Below are 18,600 nucleotides of genomic sequence, written 5' to 3'. Positions count from 1 at the left end.
TTATGTGATTTAATACCCACGACAAATAGGCCTACTCACTTTAACTCAGCTGCAGAAACTTTATTAATGGACGAATCTATTCTTTAAACTGCCGATCCTGGACTGGTTAACGTTGTAACTCAGAGTGGTAGATCGTGGAAAAGTGCGTAATGTATATCGTATTATTCTTTGTGATGACGTACGCAAATATAAAACGAAGGTCTAGTATCGCATGTCTATAACAATTCCTATTTCCCAAGACGTGTAGAAAACAAGTTTATTTGATTGAGAAACCTTTTTTTTCACGACAAACGAAGTGGATAAAGAATGAAATAAACATTTACTACAAACAATCCGATTTTAAAATATTGTAATGAACACAATTAAAAACAATAATTTACTAAAGAATCTTTACTCCTTACATTACTGAATATACTTAGTTGTTGAAATTCAGAATTATTGTATAGCACGAGAAAGCGAAATAGTATGATGTGAGCCTATTTTAATTACTGTGATTAATAGTTAATGAATAATACGGTAACATATGAACACGCAACGACAACAAAGTGATATAACAATACAATCTTGCAACACCCGTTCCTGATGCTTGTCCAATTTCTGCGAAAAATGTTTCGACAGCAATTTAGAACACGCTGTACGCGTGTGAGTCACCTAAGAATCAAGAACGTATGTCATTTTAATGGATTCGACCTGTTTCATCGCGTGACCATTTGGTCACATGCAATAGACCAAGGTCGCTAGTTTTTTAACAGATGATTATGACGTAACCCGTGGAAATGCACTAGGTAGCCTTAGGCAGGCGAGTCCTTGATCTTCATCGTCCTTTATGTCAATTAAGGCGAGTTCGAAAACATGCAGAGTAACTATTAAAATTCTTCCATTCATTTGTCGCTCCGTACGCATCTAACAACTATTTTAACAATCTATGATAATGAACAGTGTTATTAAAATTTTTCGACACATGCCGAGTTTGGTTAAGATCTGACAACAATAAGGGTACTTTACACGAGCGCGATAAGTGACTGAGATCTGTTGCCATTGTTACCTTCGTAACTGAAAATTTTAAATTTTTTTATAAGATTTGGAAATTATTAAAATTTAAAAATTTGTAAATTTAATTCGTGGGACAAGGCGGATGTAATATTCTCAAATGCATGTTGAAAAGAACGAATGAGGATATTATGTGTATTACGGTATTCCCTGACAAACAAGTAAATCAGATGTCAATGGCACTAATCGTAAAGACGTTAACTCCGGAAAATTCGCTTTACGTTAGATGTGTAAAGAACATAATTTTTGGTGGCTTTCGAACTGAGATCGCAGATACGAATTACGCCTCGTCTCAGTTGTTCTGCCGTGTCTGTGAATAGGAATTGGCTATAATGGTCAGTCGACATTACTGTTTCGGAATGTTGGACCTCTGTTTCAAGCATGAAAGCTGAAAACAATGTGGAAAAACTTCAGAAGGCCAATAGAACGGACAGCTTCTAGCGTAACCTTGAACTAGTGAACGAATGATCCAGGAAGAGGAAATTAGCTGGGAGGGACCAGTCACGCACTCAAATGACGCCAACACTCATCTACGTAGGCACGAAAGTTCTAAACAGAGCGCCACATTCGAGATCGAGACACCGAAGCTGGTACTAGAGAATAGAGCTACCGAAGTCTGAAGTATAGATGGCAGAAGCGGATGTTTCATCAAGGCACGTTTCGAACATTCTAGAAACAACAGAGATGCAGTGTTATCGTTTTATTTACCTGACACCCTCAAAACCAAGTTTTTTATACCAATTTTTGTATTATACTGACATCTATGCCTGCTTCTCCCCAAAAAACTTGACATTATTTCCAAACTTCAGCGCGCATTTATTTATTTGTTAGGATTTGAGGTTCTCGCTGCGGCTGTAAGGCTGGTATGTTAGTCTGGTAGTAATTTACCAACGTTTCAAAGGTATTTGCTGCTTTCATCATCAGGGCTGATGCTATTTTCTATAATATGTAGTTTATGGGATCAAGATACATTCAACAATATATTAGCATTTGATAAACATCACGATCTATCGCTTGGGGTGTTCAATAAATATCAAGAAGAATCTTACAACAACAGGTTAAAAAGATACTATCTCCGTTCAATGGCGACTGTTTTTAATGACTAAGAATTTCTAGAGCAAGGGGATATCAATTATGTCTTTTGGTTGGTCATGTAAATTTATTAACAATAAGAGTAACGTCGTATAGATATGGATGAATGCAGACTCACATGTAAGAAAAACTGGATAATAAGTGGGGCTGAATAAGATAGTGCTCGAAAGATACACGCCATTTGGGGAAAAAAAAATGTGTGTCAGCAGAATTTCTTCACAGAACCAACGTTTCTCACAAGTTGATGAGATGTAGGCGGGTTTAACAAACGGAAAGCCCTTAAAGCAATTTTGTTCTCTATTTGATGTTCCAACTGACCTTTCAGCTTTTTCTAACCTAAAAGTTCACTGAATGACACCAAATGGCCTACTGTATAAATCAAATCATAAAAAAGACTCACGGTAATGTAAACCTTTGAAACATTTGAGGTTCCCACAGCGGTGAATCTCAAGATGGCCGTGTAGTCTGGTAGAAGTTTAGCAATGTTTCAGAGATCTTTGCTGCCTCCACCATCAGGGTGATAAATAAGTCCCTGAAACTTCTGTAATCTTCTACGAGACTACACGGTGCTACGGCATAGAAGATATACATGCACCTTCAACTGTAGCAAGATGTGTCTGTCACCCGTGTCAGCAGAACCCAAAAGTTCAACGACAGATTTCGAATCAACACCAATGGATACGAAATCCTGAGCTATTTAAATCCACTCTCATATTAAAAAACGATGCGATATTCATATCTTACGCTCAGACTTCACAAATGAGCATTTTGTCTAACTTGCCTGTAATATTTACGTAAAACATTTTCGTGATGGATGTAGAGTCCTGGCAATTTAAAAATGTGTTCTCATTCAGTACGATAGTGGAGCACTCTACCGTGATACTAAGAGACTGAGGCGCACTTAAAGGCTTTTGGAGACTGTGAGCCTATACGAACGTGGAGACCTCTTGTGGCAGGAAGTCATAAACGTCATCAAGACTCAATTACCTTCGTATTTATTTACGAGCGCCAGAGGACGCATGAATTCCGCATGAAACCTCCGGGCGACGTATTGTGACCCGCGGTAGAGTAAGCATTGATTTACAACTCTGCTTCTCTCAGAATGGTGGAACTCGGAAAGAAGCTACGTCGTGTTTAGTTCGGGGGCTTTCGAAGATGTACGCCCCCTAGCGCCAAGAACAGAGCCTGCGACTCCCCTGTCTTCCAAAATGAGGGGCGTCATGTCTGACGTCACCCCAGGAGAGCCATTTTCCGAGCTGGAAATAACGGAGGTAAAGCATTTCGGCGAATCTACACCAGAGGATGCAAATGTTTCGAATTATTTTCTGGTAACTGGTTCCTATGACATTGTGGTTGAAGTTGATAGAGTGATTATATTGTAGCAACTGCTTAAGTTAATGTGACGTTGTATGGGATTAAAATGTGGCCTGTCTGGGTGAATAAACAAGGGTTTAGAAGGAGATGTTATTTCCAATCATTCGCCAGGGAATGACAAGTGACACCAAAACTCCAGCCAGATTAATCTGTCCTTGAATGAGATCTAAAGCGGTGCTTTCAGAATATTAATCTAGTTTATTTAACGACGACATATAAGCTGCTTGTGCTAAGGTCAATATCGATGATGTAGAAACTTCTGATTCGACATTTTTGTACGCCATTTGTTGATTATTTGTCCCCCTTACGCTGAGTTAATTTCCGTTGTTTAAAAATATTTTCATCTCAGGAGCTGTATTTATCTTTTGTAACAGAAATCGAAGGTGTTACAACACGTGGGTGTTGTTAAACTTTACACCAGCCATCGCATTGTCAACTGATCCCAGCCGTTCTGCAAACCGTGGTCATGTAAACATTTCCAGAAAACCAAGCTCTCACGTAACCAGCGACTAGCTTGAGTTTGGGGTAAAATTGACATAATCTAATTCTATCCCTTTGTGGTCCTACGTGTAACTGGTGAAGTATAAGCTTTAGGAATAATTTTAACACGTGTTGTTTATAATGCATATGAGTAAAACAATATTTTATTATAATTTTTGTGATTATTATATGATAATTTAATATAAAGTAAAAAAAATAACATTTGTGTCTGCTGGTACTCAAGCTGAAAAACAGTTTAAAGGTTTAAAAATTTGTGCTAAAGAATACTAAATACGGTATACGATTTGAACATTTATATTTCCTTACCTGTTCTTGTTTTGAAAATGGGTTTCTTGCTGGTGTTCGTGATACCTCGTATATAAACGTAGTTTCGAAGGACGTATACCCGATGCTGACGTATAAAATGATTGTGCGTATACATCTTTTTGTGACATCCTGTAGATCATACTGTTGAATGCCACGCCACACACGCAGTTTTTAATTTTTAACATATTTTAATAACATGGCGGTCGTGAAAAATTCTGTGTTTAGAGCTCACAAATTTTTTGACTTTGTCAACGAGTCTTAAAAAATATCAACCGATAAAGTCAGTTTTGTCTAGAATGTAAAACAACATATTTTTAATCCGATATCTGTTAAAATTATTTAATATATAATTAAGAAACATTATAGCTAGTTTGCATTGAACATTTGTTTCAATAATAACATAAATTTGATGACGGTCAAATTTGTCATGTCTATTGTAATTTCACTGGAAATTATAGGCTTAAAGTTAAAATCAAACACATAATACATGTGCAAATTGTAAATTATTGATTTAAAATTTATTCTGAAATCTGTCAAATATTGAAACATTTAATGATTAATCAGCGAATATTTTGAATCCGTTGGAAAAGATATTTCTGTGACAGATATCGCGAGACAGAAAACATAAACCTTACACGAATTATTGTTTATTTATAAAGATTTATAATCAAAATAGAGTTACATCGCTTTTGCTCCAAACATTTAAATTGCCCTTGGTTTTTTATTTTGTGATTTTGTAAAAGCGATTCCTAGTAACGAAAACCTTTTTGCTTTACAAGTAGACAATTCGAAAGGAGATTGTCTGGTCCATAAAAATGGGGGATAAAATGCTAATTAAGTGAGCAATCTTAAATGAAAATTCTTCAATTCTTTCCCACTCTCATTAAGTTACTTTCTGTGTTACACCAAACTACGCTCAAGAGCTACATGTAAGACATTCGGTAGCAATGCCATCTGTGAATGAAATAAAATAATATACCGCTTGCAATTAGCTGTGTAAGCACATAAGAGTTTTAACAAACTAATCGATTGTCTGTTGTTTTATATCGATTGAATCTTGGTCTCTCACATTAAGGGAAGAAAACAGACTGAAGACGACGTTGGTACTCTGGTGAACGAGTAGGTAGATAACATTTGCCTACTTCTTCAGACCTGACAACGAAGAAACTTATCCGAAACTTTGGTGTCGACCGACAAGTCCGGACGGCGTTACCAACCTGGAAAACAACATGGAAATCTTCACCACTGCGAGAAACACAGATATCAGAATATAGTAACTTTCTTTTGACGGTAGCCAGATCATTGTGAACTGAACTCTGTGATTTTTCACATCTGATACCTTGCCCGTAGACGTCGTAAACGAAGTATATAGTTTATTTGCTGAAAGGTAAATTTGTGAGCGTATAATTCCATATGGTCATAACTAAAGCGGTAGAATTGCTCTATTGGAGGCTAATATTGTTGGCTAGTAGCCCATGCAGAGAAGTTAAAGTCGTAGAAAACATTTGTGTTTGTGGTGAGTAGGGGGCGGGGTGAGAAGTGGAAAGGGGAGAGGGTGTGATGATCTGCACAGAGGTAGTGTGAAGGGCGCGGGTGTGTCTGTAAATCACCATTGCGTTGGAGTTAGTCCAGACGAGAATAACTACTGACTGTATGTATAAATCTGCCAACTCCAGTATTAACTTGCTGAAGGTGGGGTCTCTCACAACTCAACCAATACGTCAATTCCGAGGTCCACAGACGTTCCCATGTCTGATACTCTCGTAACATCTGACTGAATGATTACAGGCCTATTTCAGTGGCGGCTGGTGCAGTACCTGCCATTTACGTAACTTATGATCACGGTCATAAATCTACGTAATTTCATAGGATTTGAGACTTTCGCTGCGAGTAAAATCAATAAAATCTTCTCGGGCAATCAGCCGCGTTAACTGGTAACCGTAATAAACCGACGTTTCGGGAACAAACTCTGTTCCCATCATCAGGGTTCTGATGTGAATGGAAGTCGCCTGCGTATCAGGATAGTCAAAATATCTGGAATCATGTCTGAAACTCTAACCCAAGACCTTTAAAATATTGGCAGTAGTAAACCATTTCTGAAATGTTTCGTCTATCCTCTAATATTTTAACTGTTTCCAAAGCCCTGTTAAACTCAGTAAAATTTGTTTAGAATTTATTTTTTTGTTTGAAAGAGTTTTGTTCATGGATATCTGGAAAAAACTAAATATTGTGTCTGTTATAACATTAGCCGCATTGATACAGTATTGTTTAACAGTTAAACCCATCGTATTTTGCTCTTGAAATGCTAAACTTTATTACTAAAATATTGACAGGCAAGAGGAAAGATTTATGATCGTGTCAAACTTTCATTCTATTGAAGAGCTCAGAGGCGGACACATATTCAGTGTTAGTTCCATGTGTTACAGTGATCAAGACTTAACATGGCGCGCGATGTTGAAAAATGAGGAAACTCTAGTAGAGGCTGCGAGTCACCCCATGTCAGTATTAAAGCAGACTTCTTCAGGACCAAAACAATTTGTAGAAAATGTGTCATTTTAAGGAGTAGTGTTTCAAAATTGTTATATTAGTATTAGTTAAAATATATAGTATTATTCTGGTAATAGTCTGTCAGCTGGCCATTAAATTACGTCTTTATGCTATCCGGAAATTTATTTCCATTTTCCGCTAGTGTAATGTGTCCGAAGACAGAAGAATCTAAACAAATCTCGTCTATCTTGTTTCTCTAACATTAATTTTTTAAATAAAATTTCCATTTATTTATAGGTCTCCCAAATGATTTATACCCCTCAATCATTATTATTAAAATATATGTATTTCTCACAGTTATAGTGCGTGCTATATGCCCTTCCAATCTCATCCCTCTTAATGTAACCACCCTGATAATATTTGGCGAAGAATACAAATTATGAAACTCTACAATTAAAATAAAATGCCTTTAATCTGTGTTATTTTATAAGAGATGTTTCTTAATAGTGAAGTTGCTAATGCAGTTTTTACTGAACGGAATTAATTGGTCTGAGCCCACAAAAAAAAAAAAAATTATTGGAGAGTGAGGTTGAAAATTTTGCTCTCCGTCAAATCCTTTACGAAGTTTTTAACTGGCTCTCAGATGAAAAAGTTTGGAAATTAAACAGAGATGATCGGTCTCGATAGAGCCGTTTAAAATCCTCACCAGCTGGAAAAATCTTCTATTCTTTCCCTCTTTATCTCACACAAAGTAATATTAATAACACAATGCATATCCTTTACTGCTTTCTTGTGCAGTCAGCGTATTGTTTAAAAGCTTTTCACTGTAGATTTAAATTAAAGAATATCAGAAGAACATACATTTCATTCAATTTTATTTCTAGTCTGTCTTATTGAAAATAGTACACGATGCGGTAACGTTACGGCTGGCAGGAACAATGCACAGAGATAATTAGGAAATTTACCGGCTTTTATGGAACCCAAAGGGTTACTATCTTATTCACAAAAGCCCTCCGTTACAGTATAACAAGAGAGACGAATCCATCTCCATACCCTGATAGATCTAGATCCATTTTAATATTATCCACCGCTTTATAGTCAGGAGTTTCAAGGTCACCCTCATCAAGTATATTATTTCTTCTTTCTCCAATGTGAGATACGTGTTCCGTCAATCTAATGTTCCTTTCCACGTGTTTAGAGCACTCATATATTTATGTTTTGTGTATTTATATGAGTTTATTGACGGAACTCGATGAAATGTTTCCACTAGAGGGCCCAAAACCTTAGTGGTAGCAAAACATCTGGACCTGAGGGTCAGGAGGTGACGAGAGGCTTGTAAAGACGAGATCCATAATTTGTAATCTTCAAAGATTATTAGACGATTAGATGAATTATGAACAGCAAAACATAATGGAAAATGTGAGAGATATGTTAAATGCGTTTCAAATTTTAGTCTTAAAAGATGAGAATAATATTTAAACTGATCTCCAGTATATGGAATAGATTAAAATTGTTCAGGATCGGGTGAAGTGTTAAATAACTCTGAAGAGGGTAATGGATCTGGAATCCATACGTGAGAGGATTTTTTTGTTCGTCTGAGTGAATATCATTTTATGAAACAGAATTCGTCTCCGTGGAGTTAGGTTAATCTCAAATTTCTACCAAATCACGCCTCTTCTTTCGTTGTTTTAGAATATATTCACTCGTTAAACAATATTTTAATATTGAAACGTTTTATTTGTTGGATTCTAAATTACAGCCGGCGTATAAAATGGCCGAGCTCCGTTTGTGTAACAATGCATTTAAATTCGCTGGTACAGATGATGATGATGTATTACGTATTTGAGTGATAATGACGTAAATGTCATTCACTGTCATACAACAATGATCCATTCATCCCAAATGGAAAACTGCATTAGGCCTGATATATTTCATGCGTTTAACGCCGATCGAAGAGACATAATGAGCGCTATGTGACTGAAGTGGACACAAAGGGAAACAGCAGTACAAGAAGATGGCTGTCTGAATAAACTGAAGACGGAAGGCGACGGGATGCGTCCATTTATGACAAACTGCTGGTGGTTTTATTGCAGATCCACTAGCGATCAAGTATTGAGGGAGAAAGTTCAGATTAGGAGGGATAAAATAGAAAAATACTAGACAAATTTATATAATAAGAAACTTCATAACTAGCAGCCTCGTTTTCACCTAATATTCATAGATTGATTAAATAAACAGACAAATAGCTGTCCCCCTCGCCAAATATAATTATATTGATGAAGTCAAAAGGGATGGGTAGGGAATACAGCACGCATAGGAGAGAGGAGGAAATCATACAGGGTTTTGGTGGGCAAACCAGGAGGAATGTGACCACTATGAAGACTTACACGTAGGTGGGAAGATAATATTAAAACGGATCTTAGAGAAAGAGGATGGGGTTGTATGGACTGGATTCGTGTGGCTCAGGGTAGGGACCAGTGGCGGGCTATTGTGAACACCGTAATGAACATTTGGGTTCTATAAAATGTTGGGAATTTCTTGAGTGGCTTAGCGACTGTTGGCTTCTCAGGAAGGACTTGGTTCCATGGAGTAAGGAACAAGTTCCGAAATAAAGACGGCTGTGTTCTGAGTTGTTGCGCCGTGTGGTCTGCCGACGTTTCTGAGATGCTTGCTGTCTCCATCATAAGGGCAACGATGTCGCATCGCAAGGCATCTTCTCGAAAATGAAGACAGCAAGCACCTTTAAAACGTAGGTAAATTTCTACCACACTTATAGGCGAAACAACCCAGAAGACAGATTATTTCGCTTTCAATCTATATTTTTGTCAGGGTAAGGCGAGAATATAATATATGATTTTTTTAAAAAAAATACAATTTTTACAGTGTCTACGGGGGGTGGGGGGACTGTGAAGTGACAAGAATGTTTTTTAAAACGCAGATTGACAGTACTGAAGAGTGGTTTGTGTGCATACTGATGGCAATATTTCTGCTTCTTGAATCCTGAAGTTGCGGTGACCAATCATCCCCACTTCTTTGCCCCGCGGTTCTGCTCTCTGGACCGGAAGGAAACTAATATTGAACCTCTGAATTAAGACTTCGACTCTTCTATTCTTTCTGAAACCTTCTGTTCCCCTAGCTCCGTGCAGAGATGAGTTATATTCTAGAGAAAAGGTGGGGGAGGGGGATGCTGAGGTTTCGGGGGTGAGGGTAGACGTAGGCTAGAGATATGGAACTGTAGATAAGAACAGAGTTTGGATGATGGTGAGACGCAAAAGTGAAAGAAATGTGGTATATAATACACAGATCAAAACAGATGAAAAACTGAAAAAAAAAGAGACCATGGCTTATGAAACTTTTTTTCGGGACAAAAGATAAACCAAAGAGTTTAATTTGATTTAATTCGTGCCTGCTTAGTTTTTGAATACTTAAAATTAACGACAGAGTTAGGCCAGTCATATTATCGTGGTATGTTCACTCGAATAAAATAAATTACATCATTTGTATCGATAAAATTTTCCATATAAAATATTTTCTTATACGTTTCTTAGTTCCTCCCCGTCTATGATATAATTATTAGGCAATATTAACTGACTTATGTAGTACAAAAGAAATGTATTCGTCACTGTTTCTTTGCTTTGCAACCGTTTAATTGAAAAAGAAATCACCGTGTGAGATTACGGTAGTAAATAACAATAACAACGTAAAATTAGTAATCTGGAATATATTCAAGCTAATAAAATAATAAATGAGCAAATTTATTGCTTTAATATAGTATATTCTTGAAGTACTCGGGTAACAAATGGAGGATTTTGCTTGTTACTAACAAAGAAATGTTATTTTAATTTATTACTCGGTGCATAATCTCCTGTCATTCTAACAGTTATTACATTTTTCACACCTTATAAATAATTTCTGGAAAATATTATCTCTAAATAAAACATAAATACAGTTTCTTACTGGAGATGTTTTATTAAAGGGTGTGAAATTCTGCTGATCCTCACATTTAAACGCGGATGACGACACGGACGTGTGAAGTAATAAGAGAAATTTCCATAACAATATTTTATACATTGTAATGCTTCAATAAGTGGCGAGTTATTGTACCAGCCACTTTAGAAACCAGCAAATATGCATTTTGTAACTATGTGTTTCATATGATTCTTAGTATAAACAGCTATTATTTCCTTAAACCGCATCAACTAATTGATATTTGTTATGACGAGATATTGTATTTTATTTAGATTAAAGACTGAATTCTTACAAGACATTCAGACGAGCATTGGCTTGAAAGGGTTAATGTGCTATCTGTTGGCATATTACGTTATTGGCGTCAGTCAGGTCTAATGCTATAAATAAACACCTATCTATTTTTCAATTATTGCTTAATGGGTACATTTCTGTTTCAGTTGAAATTTAAAAACTCGAGAGCTGCAAAATCAATTGGTAAATATGTCCCGCTTTCAAGCAGATTATAATTGGTTATAATAGTAGGTCCCTATGTGTAGCTTAACACAATTATACTGAATGACAATCAAAATTGTCCCTCTGATAAGTACAGAGGCGGTTTTATATTGCAATAATCCTTATAACAGAGCTTCAGCAATGAAATCTTTATTAAGCGTTGTAATTACACCAATAATTCCAGTAGCATTATGAAAACTCAGAAATTTACTATGGTAGTTCAATGCAAAATAGGCTAGAAACATAATTAGCATAACAATGGAGCGACTGACGATCCTCCCCCGTTATTCATTCGACTATGGTCAACAATGTCGAAAGATCGACATACACAACAATAAAATATATCAGTCGCTATAACTACATTACACATTTCTCTTTAACTTTACTCACACTTAATTACATACAAGAGATTAAAATAAAATGTAATCTCTTTTCGTGCCACAAACAAGATTTCTTGCTCGGATAAATCGACTATTTCTGATCTAAAGTACTTTTTATTTTGTAATATCAGTGAATTACAATTCTCATCATCTGTTTACACTAGAAACAATTTCACTGATAAAAATAACAAATTCCACATCAAAATATCGACAAATGCAAGAACTTATTTCCTACACCAAACTCAACACTACTTCTGTCTTTAAAGCTGAAGACAGAGGCAGCATGTTCCTCTAAAATGCTGATATCTACCAACGAGTCAACACGGCATCAAATTTTAGAAGACCAACAACGAAGGTTCACGTAAAGAAAATATTTACTATAGGAAGCATACTATCAACTACGTAATATATTTTATAAAAATACAAATTTGTCTACGGCCATTTTCCATTACATTATAGAAACGGGCCGCTCATTTACTGCCTACAGCTACGGAGCGTAAATTACGTCACGTTGTAAATCAGATGTGTGCATTCTGCGGTCCACTGGTTACCACGAGGCCTAATTTCTGACATGCATGTACCAAGCCCAGACGTCGAGTTTGATGCATGTACGTAAATAAAATAACAATATCCCGTAGCACAACGAACAAACATGGTAAGACGCTTTCCAGACGCATTTTATTATTATTTTTTTATTATTATTTATTTGACTGCAAATGGGTTTTTACCCGGTGGCAGTGGTCCTACAATAAGACACAACAAAACATAAGACAACAAAAACAATAAGAAACAACAGAACAATGAGACAGAACAAAACAATAAGACACAAAAAAACATAAGACAACAAAAATAATAACAACAGAACAATGAAACAGAACAAAACAATAACACAAAAAACATAAGACAACACAAACAATAACAATAAGAAACAACAGAACAATGAGACACAACAAAACAGTAAGACAAAAAGACATAAGACACAACAAAAACAATAAGACAACAAAACAATGAGGCACAAAAAACATAAGGCACAACAAGAACAATAAGACACAACAAAGCAATGAGACACAACAATACAGTAAGACAAAAAGACATGACACAACAAAAACAATGAGACACAAAAAACATAAGGCACAACAAGAACAATAAGACACAACAAAACAACACACCACACTCAAAATAAAACAACTCATAATATTACAAAACCGTATAACCTAAAGTACATAACTTAAAAATTAATACCAACTAGACATAAGTCAGTAACAGTAATGAATCACACGTTTCATCAGGACCTTCTCTTCACTTCACTACACTTATGAAGCCTTCCCATCCTCACCCCAATTTACCCCCCTTCACTGCACCCACCCATCTATTCCCTTTACTTCACCTCATTTATCACTTTCCTAACCTTCTTCCTAAACGTACTTGGTTTACAGGAGAGAGTCCCTAAAACCTCAGCAGGTAGCTGGTTCCAGAGTTGGATGGTCCTATTTACAAAGGAATATTTTCCGATATCTGTTCTTTGTTTTCTGCTCCTAACTTTCCGAATATGATCGACTCTGCTCAGGTAGTATGGCCTTTGCAATCTGTCACCTATAGCTTTCCATGCCCGATCTCCCGTGTACGCCTTAAAGAGAGCACATATTCGTGCTATCTTTCTACGCATTTGTTTCAAATTTTGTATATTATATTTTATCGTACTTTGTTTACACTAACATATAACCTGGACAGACAAAAATATTTCACAGCTAATACCATTAATATGATGGCTCAAATTATGTTTCATTACTTCAGACCTACACTACACAAAAAACAACAGACATTAATATGTTCACTGATTAGATAAATAATCAAGGATAAGAATATCGAAACATATAGCACGTGTAGTAGATACCAGAAAAATAAATAGAATTTTGGACGGGAAACCTCGGGATTCGAGAATTCTGCGGGTACATAAGCTCAGGTGGGATAATATTAAAATGAACGTTACAGGTACAAAAAGCGATGGTATTTACTTTATACAACTGTTAATAATAAGACAATAAATGCGTATAGAATTTATATGAGGAGACGTGTTATACAGCAGACACTGGGAAGATACAAGAAAAAATGATAAGATCTTAAAATATATCTCAGGAAAACAAGCTGAAAGTTTAGGAGTGGCTTTGGGTAGACTTGAGCGGCAGACGTTGATATTAACAGTGATTAGTTTTCTGGTTTTGAACCAGAGACTGTTAATATAAAGAGACAACAAAGTATGAAGATTCTGTTTAAGTAACATTCTGCTTTAACTTGTTGCGTGTTCTCCCAACCTTGTGGTTCATTAATAAACAAATAAAGGGTAATTTATATTTCATCTCTTCTCCTATACACAAATTATAAAAAGTCCTGCCACCTTCTCTCCCTATTCGCAAGATTACCAAAATTTCTTTCTTAACTTCTTTCTTAAACCACACCGCAAATTCGACTCGTCACCTTCCATCCGCCACGTACTGCCTGCTCTACGTGTCTTTCTAAAACCACGCAACCGATACACATTCATTTAGCAATGTTTACCGAAATGTTAGATAACATTCAACATCAGAGGCAACTCATCCCCCAAAATCGAAGTTGTACATCTTCTTCTTCAGGACTTTGTTTTTATAAATCCCCCAGCTGACAAAACGTCGTTAAAACACAATAATCAATCAATCAGTTAGTCAACCAGTAACGCCGTAGAGAATCGCTAAAAATTTTGGAAATCGGTTACTACTTAATAGGTTGGTTGCCAGTATGTGCCACGAGACACATGGCGCTCTTGTCGCAGGGGTCGTTAATGTAGCTGACATGTGTAGAACCCACCCCTTTGCAGCTCCCTCATTGTTCGCTGATGCTCCATCCATCCCTCTTCTGGGGCCCGCAAGTTTTTTTTTTCCCCACTCTTCGTGACAGCTATATCTTCACAGTGTTTTTTGTGATCATTTTTCTTGTTTTCTTGTCGTTTATAAAACGACAAAAACGGAATGTGAAAGGGAAAATGGCAGTCAGATGGTGAAAAGGAAAGGATATTTACTTCCTTTTGTTTGTCTCTAACGTCGGGGGATTATTTACAACAAATTAGCTAGGACGCCGTACGAATGAAGTGCACTGCACTAGGAAGTGACCACCAGTTACAACGGAAACAGAGATGGATGACGTTCAACTGTTGTGTTGACAGTTCTCGCATCCATCACCAGAGTTCGTCTCGGTTATTGTTATAAGATGATGTATGAAGTATAAAAAAATCATAAAATTTGCACAATTTCACTAGATTTGTATGATTTGAGGTTTTCACAGCAGTGAGTATGAAGATTTCTGTCTTCATATCAGACTAAATTTCATATCCAACTAATACATTCAAATAATTTCGTGTGCGACAAATAATTTTAATAAGTGAGTAAGAAACTTGTATTAACCACACTAACTGCAGTTAATTTCTGCACTATTAACATGAAGAACTGAAATGAATACATGTAAAGTATCCAAAAAAAGAAAGAAAAACAGAGACATAAAATGAAAGAAGCAAAGAAAGACAGGAACGAAAAGATAAATAAATTATAAAGAGGAAAAACAGAGAAACAAGACTGCAGAAAGCAAGAAATCAAAGACAGGAGAAGGAAATGAAAGAAATAATTTCAGTTCAGGACTCTTACATTTCTTTCCGTCCAGCCATTGAACGGCTAACGTGTCATCTGCATACCTCATTTGCAAAGGAAACAAACGATATGGTAATTTATGGAGAAAGGACAAAGGAGAAGTTCGATTTTTATTTTCATTTATATTATCTACCGTTCAGTAAAATAGTGGGGAACGTCACAATTTGGCTTAAGGAATTTGGCATTCGGTCAACTCGTCATAGAATACCTAACGTTTCCTGTGATTTCAACCATTAATGTGATGAAACCTAATTTATTTCATTACCAACAGACTAATTAAGTCTGTCCACATACAGAGTGAAAGTTGTGCAGTGTAGCACCTCTGAAACGTCGGTAAACGTCTACAACAGTACACGGCGTACCAACTCAGAAGACAGAAATCTTCGGACTCGACGCCGTGAAAACATTAAATTTCACAAATATGGTTTCCAATCATATAGTGCTTATGTTCATGTGATAAATTAAATTAATTCTTTGCATTCTGATACCCATATGGGTCTTCAAAATATTCGACAAGAGATGTTTAGACCGAGTTTGAAAATTGAATTTTACACAAAATAATTTAGTGTTAAAACGGTACCATGACATTCTCTGTTATAAAGAAGAAAATATAATTTTATTTTTAAACGCTGACACTCTGCACTCCGTTGAATATATTTTTTTTATTAAAAGGATTTACAATACAACAATACATTAATTCGCGTTACGATCATATAGAATGTTGAAAGTTTGGACTACATATACACACATTTATTATATTAAAATAAACAAACAGACTAACTATTGAGCTTATGAAGATTAAATCTAATGAACCGCACAAAAATAACTGAAAAACAATGGATTTAATAAACACAGGTTAAAAGGTTTTAGAAAAGTTTGTAACAAAATAATGTTCAATCAACTCAAAGTTTCAATGCATACAGGTTCAAAGGCTTTGCACATCTTCAAACTGGTGATAAAATGGTAATGATTTAAAAATTATATAGTATTAAAATTGCTATGTTTCAGCCAACATCGAGCCTTAAATTATTTCAGCATCTTTTAAATTTGTAATTGGGCGTTATATAATCTGAGCAACAGACACGATGTTTAAATAAACCCCAAATAAGTTAATAAACAAATATTACGTTACATATTGACACCTATAAATACAAATGAGTCAGGATAAATAAAGGATTACACTCCAAATGAAATACAAAAGTGGCTACTGATTTTGGGAAAACCAGCCCACTTAATTCGTCATATAAATCAACCAACTATTTTTAGAGTTAAATGTACTGGACCGATTTAGTTAAACTTTCGTGTGAAAGACACTACATTTTATCAAGTCATTTTTATTTTGACGTAATTCTTCCTGTAAGTCATTTTTCGTGCTTTACTATCATTAAAGACCTTCGTCGCATTCAAACAGATATCAATAAAATACACATATATTATAGACTTTTTGTTGTACAAATTTAATTCATAGTAATTCATTCGAAAGACCATCTACTGCGCACGTGACATCAAGCCGAATCGCTGATGAAGGAAATTAATCACTGTACACTTAGAATTATACAAAATGCTGACTTATTGGCTGTTAAAGTAGATGGGACATATACTTACCACTAGTGTTTAAAGGTGTAAAGTGATTAATAAAGGAAACAGGAAATGGGTGTGTGGGTTGGATTCAATTGCTCTCGATAGGGCAGTGACAGAATCGATTTGAATGAAAGATAAAATGATTCTGCCCAAAATTCGTTAACTTATTTCGGTTTTGAGGACGATTCTGCGAGGAATCTGGAGTTTGCTGGTTTTAGATAATGCAAGTGGGTACAAAACCCTGTCCAGTTTACTGAAGATGATGATAATCCAGCTTCTCATGGTCCATCCCTTTTAAGTATTACCCTTCTCTGTCTACCGATATATCTTGTCCCACAGGAAAGCTGTATAGGAGTACGTTGCCTTGTCTAAAGTCTACGGACGTTCCATTTGTGTGGGGTGATCCATTCCGTCATATCAGAAATCTAATAGATTCTGATGTATGAAGAAACTTCATACGCCCTCTCTTATTGATTGATTGGTCTTTCGTTCTAGTTGAGTGAAGCCGTAAATGTTATGCAGAAACCTTGTTTCTGCTGGCGAAAATTATGCGGTAATTTTCCTTGCTAAAAACGACATATCTTAATCAAAAATTCAAAAACTTGTTCTGATGTCAATATAAATATTCCTGCCATCTGTTGAGAGATTATTCATGGCTATTCATCAGTAAAAACCTTAGAAATAGGATTAAATGTTAGTCAATAAAAGATTGGTTTCTGAATTATACAGAAGGTCCTAAAAGACGTATACACAGCAGCAACTTTGGTGGCAGCTTAGAAATTAGTTGCTTACCGCTGTCAACTCTGCCACGAATCTAATGGTTGTCATTTTGAACACCTACACTAGATTCGATAATTAACTGAGCGTCAATGTTGAGGTACGTAATGATTTAGTTTATTAAAACATACTGGAAACAAGATTCATAAGACACACACTTCGAGTAACAACATGGGAATGCCCAAACACTATACCATAACTGACGTGGAGGTAAAACTCCACGAGTTCCATACTCGGCACACAATCGTCACAGCATTCCTGCTTCGTATCACGTAGATAGCGAGTTCAAATCTCTGCCCATATACAGAATATCCTGAAAAAAACGATCCGTGGTTCTCCTCTTTACACCTCCCACCCGTATCAAATAACGGGACAATATCTTAAGTTAGACTACGACCACTTTATTCCCCATACTTTCCAATTAATTATTCACGCTAATATGAGATATTCAGCGTTATTAAATAATAAATACCTCTGACGTACAGAGGAAACAAGCGAAGTTTTAATTTGAAGGTAAGCAATAAATAAGGACTTTTCTTGTTTATTTCGAAGGCCCTTCGATATGAAATTCTCGCAATCATGAGTAAGTTTGCTTAAATTCGTTTGCTGTAGTCGGCTTAAGAAAACTGTCTCTTTACAGAATTTGGCTCTATACGAATAGGCTTATTTCGAATGACACTAAAAGCCCGCCTGCCTGTTATTGACAAATCCGTTGGAATTTCAGTTAATGTTGTCTGGACTGTGTATTAACTCCCATACGGCGCGTAATAGTGTCACATTTCGTGAGTAAATGGAAACAGGAATAATGAGATAATTTATTGGGTTTCTGGCAGAAAGCAGAGATTCGAAACGGAGACCTACATAAGTATCATCATTATCATCAATAATGAGGCCAACTATCTTGTTCCTTCGCTATT

General features: G+C 36.0%; 1 protein-coding gene across 2 annotated transcripts in view; it reads right to left on the bottom strand.

The window, feature by feature from the left end:
* Nucleotides 1-18,600, bottom strand: part of LOC147874603 (putative cytochrome P450 6a13) — a 59,848-nt gene that overhangs the window by 5,798 nt on the left and 35,450 nt on the right. Inside the window, exon 1 of one of the 2 annotated variants that reach the window (XM_087344213.1) lies at nucleotides 40-192. The exons of the other annotated variant lie outside the window; for it this stretch is intronic. The gene's annotated coding sequence lies outside the window, so the exon portion shown is untranslated. Of the gene's footprint in view, nucleotides 1-39; nucleotides 193-18,600 lie in introns of those variants that run through there. 2 annotated transcript variants of the gene reach the window in all.

Source organism: Zootermopsis nevadensis, unplaced genomic scaffold, assembly GCF_977971745.1.
Source record: "Zootermopsis nevadensis isolate Lab colony 2312 unplaced genomic scaffold, Znev_1.0 Znev_ptg000007l, whole genome shotgun sequence".
Classification (NCBI taxonomy): domain Eukaryota; kingdom Metazoa; phylum Arthropoda; class Insecta; order Blattodea; family Termopsidae; genus Zootermopsis; species Zootermopsis nevadensis.
The sequence above is the reverse complement of the archived record's forward strand: the minus strand, read 5'-3'. Positions and strand labels throughout refer to the sequence as shown.